Here is a 13,891-nt window from a genome sequence, read left to right on the forward strand (position 1 = left end):
TCAGCCTCCTGAGTAGCTGGGACTACAGGCGTGTGCCACCAAGCGTGGTTAATTTTTTTTGTATTTTTAGTAGAGACGGGGTTTCACTGTGTTAGCCAGGATGGCCTCGATCTACTGACCTCGTCATCCGCCCGCCTCAGCCTCCCAAAGTGCTGGGATTACAGGCGTGAGCCACCGCACCCGGCCTATGTCTGATTTCATTTTGAAAAATCATCCATGGAGCTCAGGGGACTTTCGGGACAGTGAAACTGCTCTATATGATACTGAAACGGGAGATGCATGACATTATGCTCTGTGAAAACCCGTAGGATGTGGGAAACAGAGTGCACGCTCTAATGCGCCACACTCATGTGAGACGTTAATGGTAGAGGAAATTCTGTGGGGTGAGGTGTAGGGTGGGGAAAGGAGGTATCTGAGAACTCACTGTATTTTCTGTTCAACTTTTTAAGAAACCTAACACTGGTCTAAAAAATAAAGTTTATTAATAAAAGAATTATCTGGTGGCTAAGGAGTAAGAGGTATCACAGTCATCAGTGTCCCCATAAAAATACCCTTGTTGCTGCTTTTCCTCCAGGTTTCTCAGTCTAGGGAACCTACAGCAAAGGGAGCTTTCTATCAAAGCAGGTATTGCCAGGAAGAGATCCAGAGGACTGGGGCTTCTATTCTCCAAGCCTCTTAGAAATGTGCTCCAAATACGTTGCGTTCCTGGAGCCGGGCCTGCTTTGGGGCTAATTGAGCAGTGAAAGAATTTGAGGATGTGAGAATCCCCCAAACCAATCACAGTCTCCTGCTGGGACTGAAACCCACATGCGTTACCAGGGCAGTGGCTGAAGACATCATGAACCCTTGAAAACTATTTCCTGGATGAATGATACACTAAGTCATTATCAGTCACTTGTGCCTGGGTGTAGATGTGATGATTTAATTCTGCCCCATAGCAAACTGCTTTACTTATTACAGCTTTTAAATGTCTGATAAGGCTAGTCCCTATCTCACCCCGATTCTTCTATAATTTTTCCAGAACTTTCCTGAATATTTTCATATGCTTATTTTACTTCAACTGTAGGATAAGCTTGTCAGGTTATGAAGAAAACTCTGATAGCATTTCAAATCAAATTAATTACATCAAATTTACAAATTAAGTTAGAAAAACATGACATCTTTGGATTTTTGAGATTTGCTCCATAAGACTAAAATATACATTTCCATGTACTAAAGTCTTCCTTTATGCCCCTCTGGAGTTTAAGAATTTTCTCATATGTGTTCTGCATATTTCCTTTAAGATTTATTTATTGCTATAATTCTTTTCATTGTTATTATAAATGGGATCTTTTGTCATTATATTTCATAATATAAAATTGACTAACATATATTAGGATTTTGACCTCTCTTCCTGCTGACTTTTCATAGTGTTAATAATAGATTTTCAGCTGACACTCTTGAATATTCCATCTATTACAACCATAAGTTTTTCAAATAATATTAATTTTGCCTTCTTTTCATTTTTTTAAACTTTCTTTCTTTCTTTTTCCTATTTTCTTTGATGAGTCTATTCCAACAGGACTACATTACAGGGTGATCATAGACTCCTCTGTGTCCCGTTCCTTACTTTGACAGCATTCTAAGAAGCATTTTAGTGTTTCACCGTGGACAATGCTGACTTCTGTTTTGATGTAAGAGCGTCTATATTTTTAAGCACATTAAAGTTGCATCTGTTCTTCCACTATTAAGAGCTTACAACATAAATGTATATTGAACTTTATTAAATGTCTTGAAATTATCTCGTTTTGTTCTTCTTTGATTAAAAAAAGTAGAATGAATTGTTAACAAATCATCTTATTAAACCATCTTTGCTTTCTCGGGACAACCCCACTTGGTCATGGTTTACCACTCTGTAAATACGCTGCTGTTTCATTCAGGTTGTTTATATTAAGCTCCCTAAGTGAGAACCGACTGTAGTTTATTCTATGCTGTCTTTGTTTGGTTTTGGTGTCTGGGTTGTGAAGTCTCTTCCATCTCTGTAGTCTTTCCATGGCATCGCCTTCTGTCTCCAAAACCTCCAACACTCTGGTCTAGTAAAGGACCCATCTGTATTATTTTTTAATTTTTTATATATATTTTTTATTGTAGTTTAAATTCTAGGGTACATGTGCACAACATGCAGGTTTGTTACATATGTATACATGTGCCATGTTGGTGTACTAAACCCATTAACTTGTCATTTACATTTGGTATATCTCCTAATGCTATCCTTCCCCCCTACCCCCACCCCACAACAGGCCCCAGTGTATGATGTTCCCCTTCCTGTGTCCAAGTGTTCTCATTGTTCAATTCTCACCTATGAGTGAGAACATGCAGTGTTTGGTTTTTTGTCCTTGCGATAGTTTGCTGAGAATGATGGTTTCTAGCTTCATCCGTGTCCCTACAAAGGACATGAACTCATCATTTTTTATGGCTGCATAGTATTCCATGGTGTATATGTGCCACATTTTCTTAATCCAGTCTATCATTGTTAGACATTTGGGTTGGTTCCAAGTCTTTGCTATTGTGAGTAGTGCCACAATAAACGTGTGTTCATGTGTCTTTATAGCAGCATGATTTATATTTCTTTGGGTATATACCCAGTAATGGGATGGCTGGGTCAAATGGTATTTCTAGTTCTAGATCCCTGAGGAATCGCCGCACTGTCTTCCACAATGGTTGAACTAGTTTACAGTCTCACCAACAGTGTAAAAGTGTTTCTATTTCTCCACATCCTCTCCAGCACCTGTTGTTTCCTGACTTTTTAATGATCGCCATTCTAACTGGTGTGAGATGGTATCTCACTGTGGTTTTGATTTGCATTTCTCTGATGGCCAGTGATGATTAGTATTTTCTCATGTGTCTGTTGGCTGCATAAATGTCTTCTTTTGAGAAATATCTGTTCATATCCTTCACCCACTTGTTGATGGGGTTGTTTGTTTTTTTCTTGTAAATTTGTTTGAGTTCATTGTAGATTCTCGATATTAGTCCTTTGTCAGAAGAGTAGATTGCAAAAATTTTCTCCCATTCTGTAGGTTGCCTATTCATTCTGATGGTAGTTTCTTTTGCTGTGCAGAAGCTCTTTAGTTTAATTGGATCCCATTTGTCAATTTTGGCTTTTGTTGCCATTGCTTTTGGTGTTTTAGACATGAAGTCCTTGCCCATGCCTATGTCCTGAATGGTATTGCCTAGGTTTTCTTCTAGGGTTTTTATGGCTTTAGGTCTAACATGTAAGTCTTTAAGCCATCTTGAATTAATTTTTGTATAGGGTGTAAAGAAGGGATCCAGTTTCAGCTTTCTACATACGGCTAGTCAGTTTTTCCAGTTTTTGTTAAATAGGGAATCCTTTCCCCATTTCTTGTTTTTGTCAGATTTGTCAAAGATCAGATGGTTGTAGATGTGTGGTATTATTTCTGAAAGCTCTATTCTGTTCCATTGGTCTATATCTCTGTTGTGGTACTAGTACCATGCTGTTTTGGTTACTGTAGCCTTGTAGTATAGTTTGAAGTCAGGTAGCGTGATGCCTCCAGCTTTGTTCTTTTGGCTTAGGATTGACTTGGGAATGTGGTCTCTTTTTTGGTTCTGTATGAACTTTAAAGTAGTTTTTTCCAATTCTGTGAAGAAAGTCATTGGTAGCTTGATGGGGATGGCATTGAATCTATAAATTACCTTGGGCAGTATGGCCATTTTCACAATATTGATTCTTCCTATCCATGAGCATGGAATATTCTTCCATTTGTTTGTGTCCTCTTTTATTTCGTTGAGCAGTGGTTTGTAGTTCTCCTTGAAGAGGTCCTTCACATCCCTTGTAAGTTGGATTCCTAGGTATTTTATTCTCTTTGAAGCAATTGTGAATGGAAGTTCACTCATGATTTGGCTCTCTGTTTGTCTGTTATTGGCGTATAGGAATGCTTGTGATTTTTGCACATTGATTTTGTATCCTGAGACTTTGCTGAAGTTGTTTATCAGCTTAAGGAGATTTGGGGCTGAGACGATGGGGCTTTCTAGATACACAACCATGTCATCTGCAAACAGGGACACTTTGACTTCTGCTGTAAAGGACTCACCTTTAAACATCCACAGAGGGCAGGCATGATTTTTCTTTATGGTCTGAATAGAATATTAACTGTATATAAAGTAATATATATTAATTTACATATTTCTGTAATCTGCCAATCTTTGAATTCAGCAACCTTTTCCAAGGCTTTTTCTTCCACTTTCTTCTGGAAAGTTGGCAAAAATATTCTTTATTTTTTATTTCACTTTCTTCTGGAGAGAGAGAATAGTAGCAAACAAATACTAGGCCTGGAATGTTAGATCTTTGCTTAGCAATGGTCATTGGCCCAGGAGAGTGCTGGGGTGTGTAAGGGGTACTGGCATCGGAACTATCTCATATGTTTTAGAAATGTGTCCTTTGGGATTGTGGGAGCCAATTCCATCATTACCCTGGCTACCAGGCCCCAGCTCAGCCCATGCCTTTTCAGAGCACTGCCTTTCCTTGGGCCTTAGCAGACCAGTAGAAATAGAAACACACGTAGTGGGGAACACTGCTGTAGGCAGCAACAGAGACGTCATGGAAGATGCAGACGGAGGCTGTGGGACCCACATACTCTGCACCTCAGCCGAGCCTGTTTCTGAAAACAAACATGATCTACTTCCTTCAAGCCGGAATCCAGGTGTGTCATTAATTTTCTGTTAAACAAAGAGAACTGTGGCTTTTTTGAGTGGAGCACACCTGTCCCCACTTGTGGGGTTGCAGAATGTGGTCACTGCCAGGATTCCCTCTCAGCTCTCACGTCTGTAGAAATCACAGCACAACACAAACAATGGAAAGCCCCTCTGTTAAAATGTCTGGGTGCCACTGCGAGGCTTGCAGCAGAACAATTTTGGCCTCTCTCCAGAGGCAGGTGTGACCGGAGCCAACCTGTCTGGAGTGACTTTTTTACTATGAGACTATCAGCAGCAGGGACGAACAAAACAATGTTGCATTATTTGGAGCCCCTGGGAATGTGCACACCCTTTATAAATGGACTGTGTTTACCCTCCTGTCCCTTCACAGCTGGGATTAAAAATTGCCAGAGTTCAAATATTTAATGTTCTTTCTTGTTTTCTATCCTTGGAATGTCTCAGTGTCGCCTGACTTGTTGCCAACACGTACACCACATTGTTCCTCCCTCGCCCAGGTTATCGCCTGTATGAGAAGCTGGACGGTCAGTTCTTGTCACCTTTGGTGATGTGTCAGCCTCAAAATTAGCTGGTGCCCTCCTCAAGTTTGGAGGCAGCCTCCTAGGGCTATTCTGTTCTATGTTATTTTTCTTTCCAGGTTGCAACAAGAGATTTAATTTTGATCATGAGAATAATTTTATATTGCATTTCACAGTATGTTATTTCATTTCCTCAGTGATTTTGGAATGTTAGTGGTCACAAAAGGATGTATGTAAGAGAAGTGGGAAAGGGGCAAGTTATGAATTACTCTATAGAATGTTATGTACTGCAAAGACGACAAGTTCTATCTTTCTTTCTTGCTCAAGATCCCTGTCAGATCAGACTGCTTGGCAAGAGGAAGAATTTGAGTGAGAAAGTGGTGCTTCCAGATATTTAGCAGACCAGGCTGAGTCCTGATGTCTAAACACAGGCTGCAGGTGGCGTTGCACAGTCAGGGGTGCAGCTATAGTTGCTATGGTAGTGGCTGGGGCCACTGGTCCAAGGAACACATAAAATCTCTAACTGGGGTGAGCTGTAGGGAGCTTCCAGGATCACACACGGACAAAGGAACAATGGCAGTGTCTTAGTCGGCTTGGGGGGCAATCACAAGATACTATAGACTGGGATGTTTAAACAACAGACATTTATGGCTCTCACAGTCCTAGAGGCCAGGAAATCCAGCATCAAGGTGCCAGCAGGTTTGGTTCCTGGTGAATGCCCTTTTTCTGGCTGGTGGCTGACTTGGTGGCTGACTTCTCACTGTGTGCTCACAGTGGAGAGAGAAGGAGCTCTGACCCCTCTTCCTCTTCTTATAAGGGTACCCGCCAATCCCATCATGGAGCCACACCCTCAAGACTTCATCTAAACCTAATTGCCCCCCAAAGGCTTCATCTCCAAATACCATCATATTGGGGATTAGAGCTTCAACATGTGAATTTTGAGGGGGAGACAAATATTCAGTCCATAACAGTCATGAAGCATTAGACACAACAGAGCAATTAGACACTCCACTGACCACGGGAGCTCTGAGAGCTAGGGTCACATATTTAGCGGCTGACCAGCTTCACCCCTACTTTCCCAGTCCAGTGCTAGCCAATTCCCTAAATCAGCAGGAGTGTGTCTGCTGCATCTCTGGACTCTCACAGTTGCTACAGTCCCAGTTCAGCCCCCCAAGATCACCCTGCAAAAGGACTCCCCAGGGTAAGAACCAGTCTTCCTGTAGGTACCAACAGGCAGAGAAAGAGAAAACTCCTCAACCTGCTCATTCTTATTGATTTTCCAACCACATTTATTTCCATGGAACAGCAATAGGTCAGTGACAGAAGCCACAGTCTGAGACCTGCAGATTTCTCAAATGCAAACGTTTGAGTTTGCATGTATACCCCCAAACCACACTTTTTCTTGTTCCCTCTTTCGATTCCACCTTCATCTGTGCCCTCTACCTCACCAGGATATTCTGTATCACTCCGGGGTGGGGCCCCAGAGCTGACCTCTTCCTTGCCCAGCTCAAGTTTGTACATCTCCCTCCTGGTATTTTTGTGCCCTTATAATGTAGGACGTGGTTTGGGTCCCAAATGTCTGTGATGGACCCCCATGTTTTCCTTCCTTGGTAGTAGATTGCTTTGGATATTATTCTTTTATGATCCAAGTTATGCAAAGTATCAAGCATTTATTTTCTTAACTTTCTTAAGTTAGTAATAAAGTGAGCTGAATATTTCCCTTCACTGTCCATTGTTGTTTTGTGCTATTTGTTGTGCAGACCATTTTATTTCAAATGCTGTCTACTCATTTCTAAAGTCCTATTTGAAGGTGAATATATTAATAAATTAAATGGTCAGTTTCTCAGTCAATATTTTACTTGCTAATAGGTTAACCCTGACCAAACCCTTGGACTGGTAGGAAATCCCTTCCATAAAAATAAAAATCTTGAATTTTCTGATCGTGAAGTTGGAGAGATAGATGAGTGGATACAGAGAGTCTCAACTTTCCAGAGCAGAAATCCGCAAGCATAAACCTCTGGAGAAACCATGCCAGGGTAGGGAAAGCTGAGCTGTAATTGGTGAATTGCGATGGCTCAGGATGGACAGGTCTAAGTTTTAAAAACTCCAGGGGACACACTCAAAGGAAGTCTCCACACATTTGTGTTTCACCCTGAGATGCTCTAGCATCCTCACAGTGAACACTGGAGAAAAATACCCTGAGGAATCATATTTACCTTTCAATAAAAAAACTATAAAACATACCAAAAGGGAAAAAACCCTACAGTTTGAAGGGTTTTGATATTTGAACGAATATCAGAACCAGAGTCAGATATGGCAAGAATTTTGGAATTTTCGGTACAGTAATAATTTTTAGAACTCCAAAATTATGATCAATATGCTAAGGGCTTTAATAAAAAAAAATAGACAACATCCAAAAGCAGATGGATAATGTAAGCAGAGAGATCGGCTAGAGATAAAAAATATTGAAAGAGAAATGAAGAATGCTGTTGATGGGCTCGTTAGTAGACTGGACACAGACAAGGAAAGAATCTCCAAGCTTGAGGTTATGTCAATAGAAATTTCCAAAACCAGAAAGCAAAGAAAAAATAGCCAACCCCATCCCCCATCCCCAACCAAAACCAAAACAGAGCAGAATATCCAAGAACCGTGAGATGACTACAAAAAGCATAATATATGTGTAATTGGGAAACTAGAAGACAAAGAAAGAGGGGAAGAAACAAAGCAATATTTGAAGCAACAATGACTGTTAGTTTCCCCAAAATAATGTAGACGCCAAAACTACAGATCCGGGAAGCCCAGAGAACACCAAGCAGGATAAATACCCAAAAGAAATACACCTAGGCCAGGCATATCATATTCAAACTTCAGAAAAATCAAAGACAAAGAAAATGTCTTGAAAGAAGCCAGAAGAAGAAAACACCTTACTTATAGAGAGAGGCAAAGACAACAATGACATGTGACGTTTCCTCAGAAACCACGCAAGCAGGGAGGGAGTGGAGTGAAATATCTGAAATGCTGAGAGGAGAAACCCACTTCTCTACTCTGCATATAATTATCCTTTTCAGGTGAAGAAGAAATAAGGACATTCTTAGACAAAAATTGAGAGAATTTGTTGCCAGTAGGCCTGCCTTTGAAAGAAATGTTAAGAGAAGTTGTTTGACGAGAAGGAAAATGTTACAGGTCAGAAACTTGTATCTACATTAAGAAATGAAGAGCATTGGAGAAGGAATAAGTGGAGACAAAGTAAAACTTTAATTGTTCTTATTCTTATTTGATCTTATTTGAACAAACAGATAATAGTTTCTTCAGAATAACAATAGCTACACTGTGTTCTAATACATATGTATTATGTCAAATACATATGGCAAAGTGTTATTTGAAAGTGGACTTGGATTAGTTGTAATGTGTGTTGGAAACTGAGGTAATCCCTAAAAAAGTAAAGAAAGAAAAAAAGAAATATAATATGCTAAGGAAAAAGAGAAAATAGCATCATATAAAATGCTCAGTTGAAATAAAAGGCAGAAACAGTGTAGAAGACAAAAATAAGAGCAAAGAACAAGTGCAACAAACAGAAAACAGTAACAAATTTGGTAGATATTAGTTCAATGATCTCAATAATCACTTTAAACATCAATTTCCTAAATATTAGATTGGTGCAAAAGTAATTGTGGGTTTTGCTATTACTTTTTTTTTTTTTTTTGAGATGGAATCTCACTCTGCTGCCAGACTGGAGTGTAGTGGCATGATCTCAGCTCACTGCAACCTCCGACTCCCGGGTTCAAGCAATTCTCCTGCCTCAGCCTCCAGAGTATCTGGAATTACAGGCATGCACCACCATGCCCAGCTAATTTTTGTATTTTTAGTAGAGACAAGGTTTCACCATGTTGGCCGGAATGGTCTTGATCTCCTGACCTCATGAGCTGCCCACCTCAGCTTCCCAAAGTGTTGGGATTACAGGCGTGAACCACCATGCCCGGCTTGCTGTTACTTTTAATGGCAAAAACTGCAATTAATTTTACACCAACCTAGTACATCAATTAAAGACAGAGGTTGTTAGAATGGATCAAAGTATGACCCAACATCTTGTCTAAAAAAAAGTCCACTTTAAATATAAAGACACATGTAGGTTAAAAGTAAAAGGATCTATCATACTAACACTAATCAAAAGAAAGCAGGACTAGTTGTATTAGTTTCAGACAGAGCAGAATTCAGAGCAAGGAAAGTTATCAGGATTAAAGAGGGTGATTATATAATGATAAAGGAGTCAATACTCCAAGGAAAAAACAATCATTAATGTGTATGTGCCTAATAAAAGAGCATCAAAATATGTGAGACAAAAACCAATAAAACTGCTTGGAGAAATAGATGAATCCACTATTATGGTTGGAGATTTTAACATTCTTCTATCAGAGATGGACAGATCCAGCAGGCAGAAAATCAGGAAGGACATAGTTGAACTCAATAGCACTATCATTCGGCTGGATATAATTGACATCTACAGACTACTTCATCTAACAACAGCATATTACACGTTCTCCTCAAGCTCATATGGAATATTCACCAAGATGTACCACATTCTGAGCCATAAGACACACCTTAACAAATTTAAAAGAATAGAAATCATACAATGTCTGCTTTCATACCACAGTGGAATTACATTAGAAATTAGTACGGAAAGATAGCTGAAAAATTCCCCAATACTTGGAGATTAAACAACATACTTTTAAGTCACAAATGGGTCAAATAAAAAATCTGAAGGGAAATCCCCCCAAAAATTGAACAAAATTAAAATGAAAATAGAACTTAATTTGTGGGGTGCTGGAAAAGCAGTGCTTAGGGGAATTTTTTAGCATTGAATGCATACAAAAAAGAGGAAGAAAGATCTGAAATCAATAGCCTAAGTTTACACTTTAGGAAACTAGAAAAAGAAGAGAAAATTGAATCCAAAATAAGCAGAAGAAATATAATAAAGATTAGTGCAGAAATCAGTGAAATTGAAGATAGGAACTCAACAGAGAAAAGTCAGTAAAACCAAGAGCTGGTTCTTTGAAAAGATTAATAAAATTTATCAGCCTCTAGCCAGGGTAATAAAGGAAAGAAAAGAAAGGAAAAGATAAGAGATAACACAAATTACTAATATCACAATAAAAGTAGGGACATCACTACAGATCCCATGGACATTAAAAGAACAATAAAGGAATGCTATGAATAAATCTAAGCCCACAAATTTGATAACCTAGATGAAACAAACTAATTCCTTAAAGGATACAATTAGCCAAAACTTACACATGAAAAAATAGACAATTGGAATAAGCCTATACCTATTAAGAAATAGAATCAATAATGAATAAACTTCCAAACAGAATGCTCAAAGCCCAGATGGATTCACTGGTGAATTCTACCAAATATTTAAGGAAGAAATTATACCAATTCTCTATAGTCTGTTCTAGAACATAGAAGCAAAGGAAATGCTTCCTAATTCTATGAGGCCAACATTAACTTAAAACCAAAACCAAACAAAGAGGTTACAAGAAAATAAAAAGTATATAGACCAATATCTCTCTTAAACATAGATGCAAAAATTCTCAACAAAATATTAACAAATCAAATATAATAATGTATAATTAGAATTATTCAAAACAATCCCAGTAAAGATCCAAGGAAGGTATTTTGTGATATCAATACTGATTCTAAAGTGTATATAAAGATGCTGAAAACCCCAAATACAGAAATCAAGAACAAGAAAGCCAGAAGATTGATACTACTCAACTTTAAGATGTAAGTAGAACTCATCAAAGAAGATATACAAATGGCAAATACACATATGAAAAAATGCTGACTATCACATGCCATTAAGGAATTGCAAATTAAAACAGTGTGATACCACTACACATCTACTAGAATGGCCAAAAACCAAAACACAGACAGTTCCAAATGCTCTTGAGGATGTGTAGCAATGAGAACATTCATTCATTACTGTGGGAATGCAAAATGGTACAGCCACTTTGGAAGCCAGTTTTGTAGTTTCTTACAAAGCTGAACATACTTGTACCCTAAGATCAAGCAGTCATGCTCCATGGTGTTTACCCAAATGATTTGAAAACTTACACTTGGATATTTACAACAGCTTTATTTATAATTGCCAAAACCTGGAAGCAACCAAGATGTCCTTCAGTAGATAAATGGGTAAATAAACTGTGGCATATCCAGACAATGGAGTATTATTCAGTGCCAAAAAAAAAAATGAACTATTAAGTCATGAAGACATAGAAAAAAATTTAAATGTATGTTACTAAGTGAAAGAAGCTAATCTGAAAAGACTACATGCTGTACAATCCCAACTATATGACATTTTGGAAAATGCAAAGCTATGGAGACAGTCGAAAGACTGGTGGTTGTGAGGGGTCGGGGAGAGGAAAGAAAGGATGAAGAGTTGGAGCACTGGGAATTTTTAGGGCGGTGAAACTCTTTTGTATGATACTACAATGGTGGAAAAATGTCATTATACCTTTTTCCAAACCCACAAAATGCACAACATTAAGAGTAAATCCTAATGAAACTATAGATTTGGGGTGATGATGTGTCAGTGCATGTTCATCAGTTGTAACAAATGCACCGCTGTGGTGTGTGGGATGTTGATCATGAGAGAGGCTGAGCATGCGTGGTAGCAGGGAGTATACAGGAACTCTGCCCTTTGTACTCAGTTTGACCATGAACCTAAAACTTCTCTGAAAATTAAAGTGTATTTATTTTCAAAGAAGGAGCCTGACCCAATGTCACGATTCATGTGACACATTTGGGGTGTGGGAGGGGTTGGTAGTTATACTTCCATTAGTTTCCTATTGCTGCTAAACAAATTGCCACAAACTTAGATTAAAACAATTCAGATTTATTACCTTATAGTCTTGGAAGACAGACATCTGAAATGGGCCTCATTGGACTAAAATCAAGGTGTTGGCAGGGCCAGTTCCTGTGGGGGCTCCAGGGGAAAATGTTTCCATGTTGTTTCCAGCTTCTAGAGGCCACCTGCATTCCTTGGCTCATGGTCCCTTTCTCTGTCTTCCCCATGAGAAATTCCAGCTTTGGTTTCCATCATCATATGGCTGGTTTTCTCCCGGACTCTGACTCTCTTCTCTCCTCCTTAGAAGAGCCCTTGTGGTTACATTGGGTCCACCTGGATAATCCAGAATAATCTCCTCATCTCAAGATCCTTAACCTAATAACACCTTTCCCTTTTACCATGTAAAGGAACTGTTATGGACGGAATTGTGTCTCCCAAAACCCGTATGTTCAAGTCCTAATCTCCAGTTTCTCAGAATGTGGCTATATTTGGAGAGAGGGCCTTTAAAGAGGAAATTAAAATAAAATTAGTTCCTATAGGTGGGTCAACACGAGTAGTGTCCTTATAAGAAGACGAGATTAGGACACAGACACACAGAGGAAAAATGATGTGAAGACACAGGGAGAAGACGGCCACTCACAAGCCAGCGAGACAGACCTCAGGACAATCCAAACCTGATGACGCTTTGATCTCAGACTTCCAGCCTCCAGAACTGTAAGAAAATACTTTTCTACTGATCAAGTCACCCAGCTGGTGGTATTTCGTTATGGCAGCCCAAACAGAATGGAAGTAGCATTTTCACAGATTCTGGGGATGAGGATGTGAACAACTTTGTGGGTGGGGAAGGCATTTTTCAATCTACCACAACCACCACAAACCATCCAAATGGCTGCCACATGTTGAATGTTGCAGGCCAGGCAGGAATCTTACATGTATTATATTATTTAATTCTTGAAACAACCCTACTGGGTAGCTACCATTACTATCCCAATTTTACAAATAAGGAAAAGGTGACATAGAGAAAACTTGTTGCCTTGCTAGTAAGAGGCCAAATCAAGACTTACATTTTAGCTCTCTGGTTCCTATCTTCTCCCCTGTATTAAAAGAAAAAAACAATCGATGGAGTTGCAGCTCTCTGGATAGATATGAAGCAAAGGAGATGATAGCCACACTGCTGGCCTGATATACCTCTCTGGCTATCAGATGTTGTCAGTGTTTGCTTCTGTTTTTTTTTTTTTGAGACAGAGTCTCCCTCTGTCGCCCAGGCTGGAGTGCGGTGGTGTGATCCCCAAGCTCTGCCTCCCGGGTTCACGCCATTCTCCTGCCTCAGCCTCTGGAGTAGCTAGGACTACAGGCGCCTGCCACCATGCCCGGCTAATATTTTGTATTTTTAGTAGAGACAGGTGGTTTCACCATGTTAGCCAGGATGGTCTCGATCTCCTGACCTTGTGATCTGCCCGCCTCGGCCTCCCAAAGTGCTGGGATTACAGGCATGAGCCACTGCACCCGGCCCAGTGTTTGCTTCTTACAGAATGATTGCAACCCCCCTTGCAGTCCCGCCTGCCTTTCTAAAAAATGTGCATTGAGTGGCTTCATAAGGAAATCCAGAGACCTTGGTTCTCTGAGTCTGATGCAGCTACAGAAACTGTGCAGATGTGGGTGTGGAATTATTTTACACTAAAGGACCGTGTTAAACACTCAGACTTTTGCCTAAATCCTAGACCGAAGGCCTGAAGTTTTCAGCTCATGAAATTAGACAAGGAGCTGGGGTTCATTCCAAGTTTCCCTTTGCCCATGACCCTGGCATTCTTTCTTTTGACAT

Source organism: Nomascus leucogenys, chromosome 22a (genome assembly GCF_006542625.1).
Source record: "Nomascus leucogenys isolate Asia chromosome 22a, Asia_NLE_v1, whole genome shotgun sequence".
NCBI lineage: Eukaryota > Metazoa > Chordata > Mammalia > Primates > Hylobatidae > Nomascus > Nomascus leucogenys.